The sequence below is a fragment of the Bufo gargarizans genome, chromosome 3, assembly GCF_014858855.1.
Source record: "Bufo gargarizans isolate SCDJY-AF-19 chromosome 3, ASM1485885v1, whole genome shotgun sequence".
In the NCBI taxonomy this organism is placed as follows: domain Eukaryota; kingdom Metazoa; phylum Chordata; class Amphibia; order Anura; family Bufonidae; genus Bufo; species Bufo gargarizans.
Window position 1 is genome coordinate 113,554,057 of NC_058082.1, and position 14,454 is coordinate 113,568,510.

At 45.4% G+C, this 14,454-nt stretch overlaps 1 protein-coding gene across 3 annotated transcripts in view; it reads left to right on the top strand.

The window, feature by feature from the left end:
* The first annotated feature begins 5,640 nt into the window (after positions 1 to 5,640).
* R3HDM2 (R3H domain containing 2) overlaps positions 5,641 to 14,454 on the top strand; it is a 150,463-nt gene continuing 141,649 nt past the window's right edge. For all 3 annotated transcript variants that reach the window (XM_044286490.1, XM_044286493.1, XM_044286491.1), the window contains exon 1: positions 5,641 to 6,006. The gene's annotated coding sequence lies outside the window, so the exon portion shown is untranslated. The remainder of the gene's footprint in view (positions 6,007 to 14,454) is intronic.

Genomic DNA, 14,454 nt, shown 5'->3' on the forward strand with positions numbered 1-14,454 from the left:
GGCTGCCATCTTTTTTCACAAGTCCGGCTAGGCACAGGTAAGCCCTTACCTGTGCCATGAGCCGGTCTGAAAACAAGTGCGGTCAGCGGGAGCAGGCAGTTCCGAGAACAGCCACCGGGGGCCTTCATCGGGCTGTTCTCGGAACTGCCTGCTCCCGGTGACCGCATTTGTTTTCAGACCAGCTCGGGGCACAGGTAAGGGCTTACCTGTGCCTCGCCAGACTTGTGAAAAAGATGGCAGCCCGCATATGTTCACGGGCGAGCAATGCGAACTGGCCATCACTGGTTAAGAGCATGGCAAGTGCTCTGCAAACAAATATGGATAGGGAAATGACTTAAAATAACATAAAATACGTAAAAATAATAATCTTGATCTTGGAGGACGAGGTCCATATGGAGTAGGAGGTTGAGGAGGCGGTGGATGTGGCGGTGTAGGTGGAAGCGGAGGAGGTAGTCAACACTGGTTTTTGGTTTTGTTTTTTATTTTATTTATTTATTTTTACATTTGTGTAGACCCCACAACATTGGGAAATATAACCTGTTATAACACCCTCCAGCCATGCTAAACAAACATTCAGACAATACACTGGCTGCAGGGCAGGCCAGCACCTCCAAGGTGTAAAGGGCAAGCTCAGGCCATGTGCCCAATTTGGAGACCCAGAAGTGTGCACACATACTGCTCCACCATGTCGTACGTCCCTGTGACGTCCACGATCCAATTGGATATCTGCTCGATCAAATTTCAATGTTCTTTTCTGCGCCTACCATGTCGCCTATGCAGAGCAGGGGTTTTTCATTGCCAGAAATGGGTTAATGTCACCCATCAATGGAACAGATGATTTTTAAAAATGTTGGTCCCTGTCACCTATGCAGAGCAGGGGTTTATTCACTGCAAAAATGGTAAAATGTTACCCAAGAATGTTTCCTTGTCCACTAGGTAAAGCAGGGGTACATCACCAAAGATTGGTGAATTTCACCAGAAAATGTAAAAGACAAATTAGTGAAATAAAATTAAAAAAATACGTACAAATTAAAAAAAAAAATCTTGATGTATGAGGTGGAGGTCCATATGGAGTAGGAGGTTGAGGAGGCCTCACCATCCTCCAGAACTGTGCCCTGACTGGACAATTGTGTACCTGGCGCTTTTGGGTGCAGGAACCCACCCTCTGAGCCACTTGTGAATGACTGTCTGGAAACCCTATGAAATTATCCCTCTTCCTCCTGTGCCACATCCTCTTCCATCATTGCCAAAAGCGTTTTATCAAGGAGGCATAGAAGTGGGTTAGTAATGCTGAGAACTGCATTATCGGCACTAGCCATCTTGGTGGAGTACTCGAAACAGCGCAATAAGGAACACAGGTCTCGCATGGAGGCCAAGTCATTGGTGGTGAAGTGGTGCTGTTCCGCAGAGCGACTCACCCGTGACATGCTGCAGCTGAAACTCCACTATCGCCTGCTGCTGCTCGCATAGTCTGACCAGCATGTGCAAGGTAAAGTTCCACCTTGTGGGCATGTCGCATATGAGGCGGTGAACGGGAAGGCCGAAGTTACGCTGCAGCGCTGACGGGCGAGCAGCAGCAGGGTGAGAATGTCGAAAGCGCGCACAGATGGCCCGCACTTTCTGCAGCAGCTCTGACATATCGCTGTAATTTTTAAGGAACCTCTGCACGACCAAATTCAGCACATGTGTCAGGCAAGGGATGTGTGTCAAACCGGCTATTCCCAGAGCTGCTACGAGATTTCGCCCTCTTTTTTTAGTTAATTATTTTGTCTGTTAGGTTTAGGGTGAGTTCGCGAACACCCGTGCCCCCACACACACCAAATAAAGTTTTCCACGCACGCACACACTCCCCTTTGGCCCGCCGGATGTTCTCGGCCGGGGAGGCATACGCCCAGCTTGCCTCCGAGTCCGAGAGCCGCAGTGAGGACGAGGATGACCCCACTTTGCTTTTGTCATCAGCGTCCTCCTCATCATCTAGCGATGATGATGAGCCCCCAAGGTGGCGGAGACGCCGCCAGGCGGAGCAAGAGGGCCGCAATGCTAGGGACCCTGTGGCCCACCCTAGTACGAGCAGCTCTGGGGCTCGTACCAGTTTACTGGCCCACCAGTAAAGTCCATCGGAGCCCCCTGCCAGTGAACTTGTCTGGTGTACCCAGAGCGTTTTGATGTACCTGGAAGGGAGGTCGCGGTTGATGAGTCTCTCATTGCTTTCAAGGGGAGACTCATTTTCCGCCAGTATGTTCCCTCAAAGCTGGCGAGGCATGGCGTGAAGCTGTGCAAACTTTGTGAGAGTACCTCAGGGTACACTTCCAAGTTTCGTGTGTACGAGGGGCGAGATTCCCGTATTCAACCCCCAGAATGTCCCCCCACTCTGGGTATTAGCAGGAAACTTGTGTGGGACCTTATGCACCCACTGCTAGATAAAGGTTACCACCTGTACGTGGATAACTTTTATACTAGTATCCCCTTGTTCCCGTCCCTCGCCCCCAGATCTGCGTCCGCTTGTGGGACTGTGCGGAAAAATCAACATGGCCTCCCTACCCACCCCCTCCAGGTACATATCCCCAGGAGTGCGACCCGTGCCCTTACCAGTGGAAACCTGTTGCTGGTCAGATATAAGGACAAGAGGGATGTCCTAGTACTATCCACAATTCACGGTAACGGCATCACCCCTGTCCCAGTGTGAGGTACCGCGGCAACGGTCCTCAAGCCCGATTGTATCGTCGACTACAATCTGTCTATGCGAGGAGTTGCTCTCTCTGATCAAGTCCTCAAGCCATATAATGCCATGTGCAAAACCCGGGCATGGTACAAAAAAGTTGCGGTCTACTTGGTACAGGATGCCTTGTACAACTTTTTTGTGCGGTCCCAGAGTGCTGGCAACACAGGGAAATTCCTCCAGTTCTATGAGGCAGTCCTCAAGGCCCTGATCTTTTCTGAGCGGGAAAGAGCAGGCCGGAATACCTCGGGAACTGGAGGCGCCCGGAACATCCCTTGCCAACACTTTCCAGGTGTGGTCCCCCATACTGGAAAGAAGGGATGGACCCCAAAAAAGTGCGGAGTGTGTCACAGGAGGGGGATACGGAAGGACACCACTACTCAGTGTGACACGTGCCCCGATCATCCGGGCCTCTGCATTATGGGTTGCTTCAGGGAGTACCACACTTCCATGGAGTACTAAATTGATATCCCAATTTAGCCACTGACAATCGGATTTAAAAAAAATGGTTCTCAGACTTGAGACACTAAAACGAAAAATATTTTTTTTCAAAAATATTATTTAGTAAAACTAAAATAAATAGACATATTAGGTATTACCACGTCCGTAAGAATCTGCTCTATAAAAATACCCCATGACCTAACCCCTCAGATGAACACCGTTTTTATTTTATATTTTTTTGTCACCTTACATCACAAAAATTGTAATAGCAAGCGATCAAAAAGTCATATGCCCCTCTAAATAGCGCCAATAAAACCGCCCTCTCATCGCACAAAAAATGAGCCCCTACCTAAGATAATCGTCTAAAAACCCCCAAAAAAATATGACTCTTAAGACTATGGAGATACTAAAATTATTATTTTTTTGTTTATAAAAGGATAATATAGTGCAAAACAAATAAATTTTAAAAATCTAGAAATATTAGGTATCACCGCGTCTATAAGAATCTGCTCTATAAAAATACCCCATGACCTAACCCCTCAGATGAACACGGTCAAATTCTTTTAATAAAAACTGTGCCAAAACAGCAATTTTTTTGGCAAATTTTCCATTTTAATACGTTTTTTTCCCAGTAACAAAGCAAGGGTTAACAGCCAAACAAAACTTAATATTTATTACCCTGATTCTGCAGTTTACAGAAACACCCCATATGTGGTCGTAAACCGCTGTACAGGCACACGGCAGGGCACAGAAGGAAAGGAACGTCGTATGGTTTCTGGAAGGCAGATTTTGATGGCCTTTTTTTTACCACCATGTCCCATTTGAAGACCCCCTGATACACCCCTAGAGTAGAAACTCCATAAAAGCGACCCCATATAAGAAACTACACCCCTCAAGGTATTCAAAACGGATTTAAAAAACTTTATTAACCCTTTAGGTGTTCCTAAAAAGTCCAGTAAAATCTGCCTTCCAAAAACCATACGGCGCACCTTTCCCTCTACGCCCGACTGTGTGCCCGTACAGTAGTTTATGGCCACATATGGGGTGTTTCTGCAAACTACTGAATCGGGGCAATAAATATAGCATTTTGTTTGTCTGTTAACTCTTGCTTTGTTACTGGAAAAAATGGATTAAAATAGAAAATTTGCCCAAAAAAATTGAAATTCTCAAATTTCATCTCCATTTGCTAATAACTCTTGTGCAACACCTAAAGGGTTAACGACTTGTAAAATCTGTGTAGAATACCTTGATGGGTGTAGTTTCTAGAGTGGGGGCATTTTTGGGTGTTTCCTATTATGTAAGGCTCACAAAGTGACTTCAGACCTGAACTGGTCCCTAAAAATTAGGTTTTTGAAAATTTCAGAAAAATTTCAAAATTTGCTTCTAAACTTTTAAGCCTTGTAATGTACCCAAAAAATGTTGTCATTCCCAAAATGATCCAAACATGAAGTAGACATGGGGAATGTAAAGTAATAACTATTTTTGTAGGTATTACTATGTATTATAGAAGTAGAGAAATTGAAACTTTGACATTTGCAAATTTTTTCAACATTTCGGTAAATATGGTTTTTTTTTATAAATAAAAATGAACGTTTTTTTACTTCATTTTACCAGTGTCATGAAGTACAATATGTGATGAAAAAACAATCTCAGAATGGCCTGGATAAGTCAAAGCGTTTTAAAGTTACTACCACATAAAGTGATACTGGTCAGAATTGCAAAAATGGCCTGGTCCTTCAGTAGAAAAGGAGCTGGTCCCTAAGGGGTTAAAAAAAAAAAAACAACACAACTTGCCCTCAAAATTGAAGATCTCATACAGCTAAACTGAACAAAAAAGTGATGACACTTGAACAAAAATGGCTAAAATGGGTTAAAACTGCACTCCAGTCACCTAAGCTGTTCGCCAACTAGATTTACTTCAGATACAAAGTCAAATCTACAATAAAGTGACGTTTTCAGGAGCGTTTTTTTCCAACTTTAATACATTTTTTCTGCGTCCGCTGTCCATGTTTCCCGTCCGCAAAAAAAGTATTGTATGTCCTATTCTTGTCCGCAATAAATGTTTTGCGGACCCATTGAAGTCAATGGGTCCGCAAAAAAATGCGGATGACCAACGGAAGCCATCCTTATGTCATCCGCATACAAATTTTTTGGACAAACGGATCCGCTATATGCGTACCGCAAAAAACAACTGTGGTGTGCACGTAGCCTTAAGGGGATAACCAGTGGTCACTGTCCTGCCGGGGTTCTATCAAAAAACCCTACCCCGGCCCGCACAATGAAGCTTCCTGTAGAACTGGACGGACACGGGTAACGCATACACGCACTAGCGCCCGCCTCACACGCGTAATCACGTGGTACAAGCAACCCAAGGTCACATGGTGATGACGTCAAAGCCGAGTCCTCTCGCCGGATGGAACTAGCGACTCCTAGGGAATTATGGGGACGGTGACGTCAGCACGCTGGGAACGTAGCGCGTAGCTTGCTAGGAGGAGGAGGAGGGGTCTCGACATTTTTTTTCCTTCCTTCATTTCCTTTTTTTTCCTTTTCTTTTCTTTCTCTTTTTTTCTCCTTTTCTCCATTCGTTCATCTTTTCTCTCCGCCCATCCCCCGTTTTCTCCGCTCCTATTCTTTGTGATGCCCCCCCAGCCTCCCGCGTGTGTCTCCGGCAGGCTCCCCTCCTCCTCTCTCGTATAGCCGGGGCTGACCGGGCTGGAGGGAGGGCAGAGGCATCCATGTCATTCTCCCACAGCTTCCCATCACACGGCTTTCTTCATCACGTTTAGTTGACACGCTCGTTGCCCTCTCCGGAGCTCTGCGCAGCCCGAGGAGGCAGGAAGCAACAGGTAGGTGACAGGTGACAAGTGCCCGGCCACATGTGCCAGCCTGCCATTAGATGGGCACAGGGATGTTGTACATGTACTGCTCTGGAGTAGTCCCAGGCAGCTGCCAAACAGTTTGCTTTTTTCATTTCCCTCTAGGGCCCTCTGAGAAATGAGAGCTGGAATCGGATTGGTTGCTGTTGGTGACTACTACACATTTCCCTTCCACTGTTATTTCTAAGGCTTTTCCATTGTATTGTGCAAAATCATAGAGGGAATCATAGCACTGCTTATATGCTGCAACTGAAAAAACTGTACCCACTGATCTGAGCTGTGCCAGTGCCGTCATGCCAACTTCTATGCCAGGGTTTGTTTTTCATGACTGCAGCAGCGGCAGTGCCTGTATACTGCACATGACTGCTACAGCCAATCACTGGCCTTGTCCGTCATGTGCCCTATACGACTGAGGCCGGTGATTGGTTGCAGAGGTCACACGGTATGCAGGCATGTCGTTGCTGCAGTGGTGTTGGGTCTGTCAGTCACGTGACTGCACTTTCCCGTGGTGCTAATACTTTGTGTGGCTGCTTTCACTTTTTAAAGGCAATTTGTCGGGGACCAGCAAGCCCTGTTAAAGGGGTTGTTCAGATCTTTATAAGCGATGGCCATCGTTATCTGGCCATTTGGGGTCCACATCCCTGATGATCAACTATTGTGCTGAACGCACTGAGCAGACTCCTCCTGAAGTCCTCTCCATTATGTGCATGTGGCTCCTGAGTCCTCAGTGTATTCCAGCACTGGTTTTCCAGAGCGCAGCGGGATAATGGGGTGAGAATGGAGACACCGTTAAAGGGGCTTCCAAGACTTCAATACTGGTGAACTATTCGCAGAATGGGTCATCAGCGTCAGATTGGTGGGGGTCCGACACAGTCAGCGGTTTCAGAAGGCCGCATAGAAGTGAATGGGGCTGAGCCGCTATATGATGTACAGAGAAGGCCGCAGCACTCGCAGGAGCACCGGTGCACAGCTGGATGACACCCACCAATCGGGTACTGATGACCTATCCATATTAAAGTCTTGGAAAACCCTTTTAAGCAATACAAGGCCAGCAGCACCAGTACGATTCATATAGTTCTGCATTTAATGGGGATTGGGGGACCAGACAGATTGCCTCTTAAGGGGGTTGTTCAGCCCCTTTTTTTTTATAAATTTTTAAATGCTATAAAATAATGAAAGAGAGACCTAACTTGCCAGTCTTCTGCCTCTCCCATATCTCCTGCCAACCTGTTCACACGGTAGCTGTAACAGTGAGGCCTATTGCACACAACCGTATGGCTTTTTCTGTGTTTTGCAGTCCGCAAAAAACGGATCTGCAAAAAATACGGATGACATCCGTGTGCATTCCGTTTTTTACAGAACGGAACATCTGGCCCCTGATAGAACAGTACTATACTTTTCCATTATGTCGACAATAATGGGACATGTTCTATCTTTGAACGGAACGAAAATACGGAAACGGAATGCATGCGGAGTACATTTATGTGCATGAGGCCTGACTGAGGTCCCCACTGCCACCAGTGATTGACTGCAGCAGTCACCTGTCATGACAAGGTATGGCTGGAGCTGGGGATCGGGGATTCGGCGGAATGGGAGCACCAAGAGATTGGTAAGGTGGATATTATTTCTTTTGTTATTGTAGCAGAGTCTGTGGTTTGTAAAAGATATCCTGGGACTGGACGACCCCTTTAATTTCTGATTTGTTTGAACCCTTTCACTGCCAAGAACATAAATGGATTTGTTTTAAATGCTTGCCACACTAGAATATAAGAGATGGAGCTTTTCTCATAAAGAAGGCCATTGTTAGCCGCCGGGTAAGGCTAGGGCTACACTGCGACTGATTTTAACTATTGAACTACCACTCAGTCCAAGTGAATGTATTCAGTTGTAAGCAATCCTGTGGACTGCAGCTGTCCTTCAATAGTTAAAATCAAAAAGTTGCAGTGTAGCCCAGGCCTTATACTTGTTGTTCTAGGTGCAATTACTTGCCTGAAGTCAGGGAGCTGCATGAGAAGTCTTACTACCTGCTTCTGTCTGCGTAAGAAGGGTTGGGAGGTGGGGAAGCTGCAGGGGACATCAGCCCCCCCGATACAGCCTCCAGTGACCCGATTGGGGGTGGAGGGGCAGGGGGGTACGGGAACTGTTCATGTTTTTCCACCTAAAGAGGGTGAGAAAATTAGCCGTTGGACATATAATCAGCCCTTGCACCTAATCGGGGAACTTGTCAACTGACGGCATCTGGAGCATGGAGATTTTTGGTCTGTTTAGTTCTGGTGAAGATGTGATATGTGCCTGTATGTAAGCCCAGGTGACCTGTTAGTCTCAGTGTCTGCTTGGGTCAGACTTTTAGCCACAAACATGAATTTGTAGGCATTTTTTAAAGCTGCACTTAGATGCAAAATTGCAGGAAGGTATCACTGAATGCAATGTTCCTTGTGTCTGTGAAGGTTCTCATTTATCCAGGTCATGGTATATATCTGTAAAGAATAATTCAAGGCAACGGGACTTACTGTAGATTTCTGGAAAACGTTTCACTCGTTCTTTCAACGAGCTTTCTCAATTCTGAGTGATTGTACAAAAATTCTGGGAATAAATATGTAACTGAATCCACATCAGGTAATTGAAACAGTCAGGAAACAGTTGCTATTAGACAACACCTTAGGATGCAGAACAGAACTTAGCCCAGACCAAGTGTGTGTGCCTTACTGGACCTTTGTCTGAGTACCACCTACTTCAAGTATAAGGACAAGTTCTACAAGCAAAAACATGGCTGTGCTATGGGATCGCCAGTCTAGCCTAATGTAGCGAACCTGTATATGGAGGAAGTAGAAAGGAAAGCCCTGACCACTTTCGTCATTGGTTCAGATATGTGGATGACACTTGGGTGAAAATTCATAAACAAGAGTTACAGGCTTTCACCGACCACATCAACCCAGTGGATCATAACATCAATTTCACGCGGGAAGATATGCAGAACAACAAACTGGTGTTTCTGGACTGTCTTATAACAGTGGAAGAGGGAAGGAAGCTGGGAATAGAGGTCTATCGAAAACCAATACACACACAGACCAGTACCTGCTATTTGATTCCCACCATCCTCTAGACCACAAACTGGGAGTCATCCAGACTCTACACCACCGGGCAGAGAAAATCCCCACCAGCACAGAGGCCAAGGCGAAGGAACTCAAACACCTCAGAGGGGCACTTAAAACTTGTGGGTATCCAGTTTGGGCCTTTGTCAAAACAGAAGGAAGGAGAAGAAAGACCACCAAGACTACCAGTGAGGGCGAGAAGCATGACAGACGCCAGAATATGGTTATCCCATATGTAGCTGGGGTGTCTGAGAAACTCAAAAGGATTTTTAATAAACATCACATTCCTGTTTGCTTTAAACCCGGCAACAACTGGTTCACCCCAAAGACCCAACGCCTAAACACAAGATGGACAAGATTGTGTACGCAGTCCAGTGCAATGAGGAATGCTCAGAACTGTATATCGGCGAAACAAAACAACAACTACAAGATTCAGCCGTGTACTTACATCTAAAAGGAACAGGTCACACCTTTGAAGACAGTCAAGTACGTGTTTTGGATAAGGAGGCCGATTGGTGTAAAGGAGGCCATCTACGTAAAAATGGAGAAGCCAAGCTTGAATAGAGTGCTGTATTGACACCTTTTTCTGGGAAGTCTTTATCACCTACTGACTCCAATTAGGATAATGGAATCAACACCTTTGACCCAATGCTGGGTATAATTACCAGATGTGGATTCAGTTACATATTTATTCCCAGAATTTTTGTACAATCACTCAGAATTGAGAAAGCTCGTTGGAAGAACGAGTGAAACGTTTTCAAGAAATCTACAGTACGTCCAGTTGCCTTGAATTATTCTTTACAGATATGTTCCTTGTGTCTACTTTCAGAAAATGAATGGGCAAATAGTTTTTTTTTTTTTTTTTTTCATTTTATAGTTCATGTTTTGTTTCTGTTTGTCAGATATGACTGAACCTGCAACTCTATAGAATTGAAAGGTTATCGTGCCCTGTCCACAAACATCTAATCATTTTACGTCAGGATCTGTGAAGGCTGTACTGTCAGTGTTCGGTCAGTGATTTCCATCAGTAATTATGAGCCAAAACCAGGTGCGGCTCTAAACACAGAACAGGTGCAGATCTTTCCCATAGGGCTCATGCACACAAACATATTTTCCTTCTGTATGCGGAACCATTCATTTCAATGGGTCCGCAAAAGAAAAATGAAATTACTCCGTGTACATTCTGTTTCTGTATTTCCGTTCTGCAAAAAAAAATAGAACATGTCCTATTATTGTCCGCATTACGGACAAGGTTAGGACTGTTCTATGAAGGGCCAGCTGTTCCGTTCCGCAAAATATGGAATGCACACGGACGTCATGCATAGTTTTTGTTGATCCATGTTTTGCAGACCCCAAAATACATATGGTTGTGTGCATGAGCCCTTAGACCTTATGTCTGTGGAGGCTCCAGTCCTGGTTTTGGCTCACAATCACTGACCAAAACAGTGATGTGTGAATATAGTCAAAGCCTTATATTACATGTACAGGTACAGGTACCTGTGCCTAAAGGGGTTTCCTAGGAGTAAAGATCGATGACCTGTTCTCAGAATAAGGCCTCATGCACACGACGGTTGTGTGTTTTGCGGTCCGCAAACCGCGGATCCGCAAAACACGGATGGCGTCCATGTGCGTTCTTCAATTTGCAGAACGGCACGGACAGCCATTAATATAACTGCCTATTCTTGTCCGCAAAACGCAGACAAGAATAGGACAGGTTATATTTTTATAATTCACGCTGTCCGCATCCTTTGCTGCCCCATTGAAGTAAATGGGTCCGCATCCGAGCCGCCAAAACTGCGGCTCAGATGCGGACCAAAACAATGGTCGTGTGCATGAGGCCTAAGGGTCCATTCACACGTCCGCATAATGGGTTCGCACCAACATGTGCCGACCTATTCATTTCAATAGGGCCGCAAAAGATGCAGACAGCACACCGTGTGCTATCTGCACTTCGGTTCCGCAGACCCACAAAAAAATAGAGCATGTCCTATTCTTGTCCGCAGATATGGACAAGAATAGGCATTTTTACCATAGTGCCAGCCATGTGCGGTCCGCAAAATGCTGAACGCACATGGCCGGTGTTCGTGTTTTTTGGATCCGCAATTTGCGGACCGCAAAACAGTTGCAGATGTGTGAATGGACCCTTAGACATCAATATCTGATCGGTAGGAGTCCAATTCCCAGCCCCTCACTGATCAGCTGTTTGAAGAGAGCACTGCAGCCTCTTCCTAGACCAGGGATCAGCAACCTTCGGCACTCCAGCTGCTGTAAAACTACAACTCCCAGCATGCAAACTTACTCGGCTGTTCTTGTAATTCCCACAGAAGTAAAAGGAGGATACTGGGAGTTGTAGTTTCAGAACAGAGGTTGCTGATTCCTGTCCTAGACCATTAAAGTCACAAGGTCTGTTTGCAGGTCAGTCAACTGCAGTGCCTAGAACAGCCTCTGCAACGTGTGACGCTGTGAGGAGGCCTCAGCACTCACTGGAGCGGCGCTGCCTCGTCAAACAGCTGATTCCCCCCCCCCCCCCTTCCCTCAGATCAGATATTGATGATCTCTCCTGAGGGTAGGCCATCAATATTGTACTCCTGGAAAACCCCTTTAACTGCCTCCATTCTGGCTTTGAACCTATAGTACTGTAGATCTCCACCGCAGAAGGAAGGGGTTTCCAAGAAAGCTGTAATTGGAAAATGCCTGTTGGCGTTGATACGGGTGGGACTTGTGCAGGTCTGACTGCCTGGACACCTGACAGTCGACGGTGAAGGACTCTCCAAGCTCTGCCCTTTGCATTCTTTTTAAGACACAACATGACTCTTACCCTGGTTCTGCATCAGACATTTTTAGCTTGGCGTCTCTAGGCCTCATGCACACGACTGTATTTTCTGTCTATGCCGTTTTTTGTGGATTGGATGCGGACATATTCATTTCCGTGGGGCTGCAAAAGATGAGGTGTGCACCCCATGTGCTGTCCAGGTTCTGTCAACCAGCAAAAAAAATCTGTCTTATTCTTTTCCGTTTTGCGGACATGGATAGGACATTTTTACAGGAGTTAAAAACAAAATGGCAGCATGTACTCGGCCGGTATACGTGTTTTGTTGATCCCCGATTTGCAGACTGCAAAACACATATGGTCGTGTGCATGAGGTCTTACTTGAATAGCGCTAAGCTGTAATACCCTCTGTCTATGAATGAGTGGCTCTGTGTCCAGCAAAACTAGGGAGATGCCGTGATGCTCCACAGAGCTGCCATCTCTTGGAATCCCCCCAAACCACACTTAAAAGGGTTTCCCAAAACTTTATAACTGGTGACCTATCCTTAGAATAGGTCATGAGTATCTGTTCGTTGGGGGTCTGACACCTGGGACTTCCGCCGATCAGCTGTTTGAGAAGGCAGCGGTGCTGCTGTGAGCGCCGCGGCCTTCACACAGCTCCATACATTGTATAGCGGCTGTGCTTGGTATCGCAGCTCAGACCTATTCACCTCTATAGGGCTGAGCTACACTTAGGCCATGTGATCGATGAACGTGTCCTCTCTCAGCCTAGGAAAAGTTGAGAGAAGTTTGCGGCGCTACTGTGCGCCAGTGCCTTCATGAACAGCTGATTGCCGGGGGTCCCAGGTGTTGGACCTCCACTGATCAGATACTGATGACCTACCGAGAGGATAAGTCATTTGCATTGAAGGGGTTGTCTTACTTCAGCAAAGGCCCTTTATTATGTAGAGAAAGTTAATACAAGGCACTTACTAATGTATTGTGATTGTCTATATTGCTGGCTTGATCTATATTTCCATCAAATTATATATGCCTCGTTTCCATGGTTACAGCCACCATACAATGCAGCAGCGGTGACCGTGCATGAACTATATAGAAAAAAGCCCTGGCCTCTCTAATGGCCTTGACCGTCGCTTTTTTCTATAATGTGCAAGCACGGCCACTGATGCAGGATTGCAGAATGGTTGTGACTCGTAACCATGGAAATGAGCAGCGAATAATGTGATGGAGGCAATATGGAGAATCACAATACATTAGTAGGTGCATTGTATTAACATTCTCTACATGACCAATACCATTTGCTGAAGGGAGACAACCCCTTTAAGGTCTCGAGAAAACCCCTATAAAAATGTACACTGTTGGATGTGAGGAATGCTGGCAAAAATGGTGGCCAGATAGCATATACATTTTTGGTTTGCTATTTCTTATAGCAAACACATGACGCTTTTATACAGTACAGACCAAAAGTTTGGACACACCTTCTCATTCAAAGAGTTTTCTTTATTTTCATGACTATGCAAATTGTAGATTCACACTGAAGGCATCAAAACTATGAATTAGCACATGTGGAATTATATACATAACAAAAAAGTGTGAAACAACTGAAAATATGTCACAGTGCTCCAGACAAAAAAAAATACCTAGTAGCCATTGGCTCCTGAACTGAAAAATTTAGGAGCCAAATCAAATTTTTAGTCGCCAAATCGAAACCGAATAAAAATTTGGGCATCATTTGGTATCGTGACAACGCTCACGATCAGATCGGCGTAGGGTTGTTTTAATACCAAAATTTTGATTTGCTTTCGGCAGCATAAAAAAGTATTGCGATACTCAATACCGCGCCCCCAAAAAAAAACACAGAAAAAAGCCGCGTGCATTTTGCATTTTATGAAACATTCGGCCCATAATAGAACAGTCCTATCCTATTTTTGGGTGACTAAAAAATGGCGAATGCTCACCGCATAGGAGATCTTTTTTAATAATGTAATAGTTTGGACAGCGCTATGTAATATGTTTATTTATTGTTTATATATTTTATATGTAAAATTGGGAAAGGGAGGATTTAAACTTAATATTTTAGGGTACTTTCACACTAGTGTTTTTCTTTTCCGGCATAGAGTTCTGTCCTAGGGGCTCTATATCCCCATGCATTTTGAATGGAGAGCAATCCGTTCAGGATGCATCAGGATGTCTTCAGTTCAGTCAAAAGATAAAACCGCAGCATTCTACGGTTTTATCTCCGGCGAAAAAAAACTGAAGATTTGCCTGAATGCCGGATCTGGCATTTTTCCCCATAGGAATGTATTAGTGCCGGATCTGGCATTCAAAATACCGGAATGCACCCGCACTAAATCTGGACCCATTCACTTCTATGGGGCTGTGCACATGAGCGGTGATTTTCACACATCACTTGTGCGTTGCGTGAAAATCGCAGCATGCTCTATGTTGTGCTTTTTTAACGCAACGCAGGCCCCATAGAAGTTAATGGGGCTGCGTGAAAATTGCAAGCAAGTGCGGATGCGGTGCGATTTTCACGCATGGTTGCTAGGATGAAAG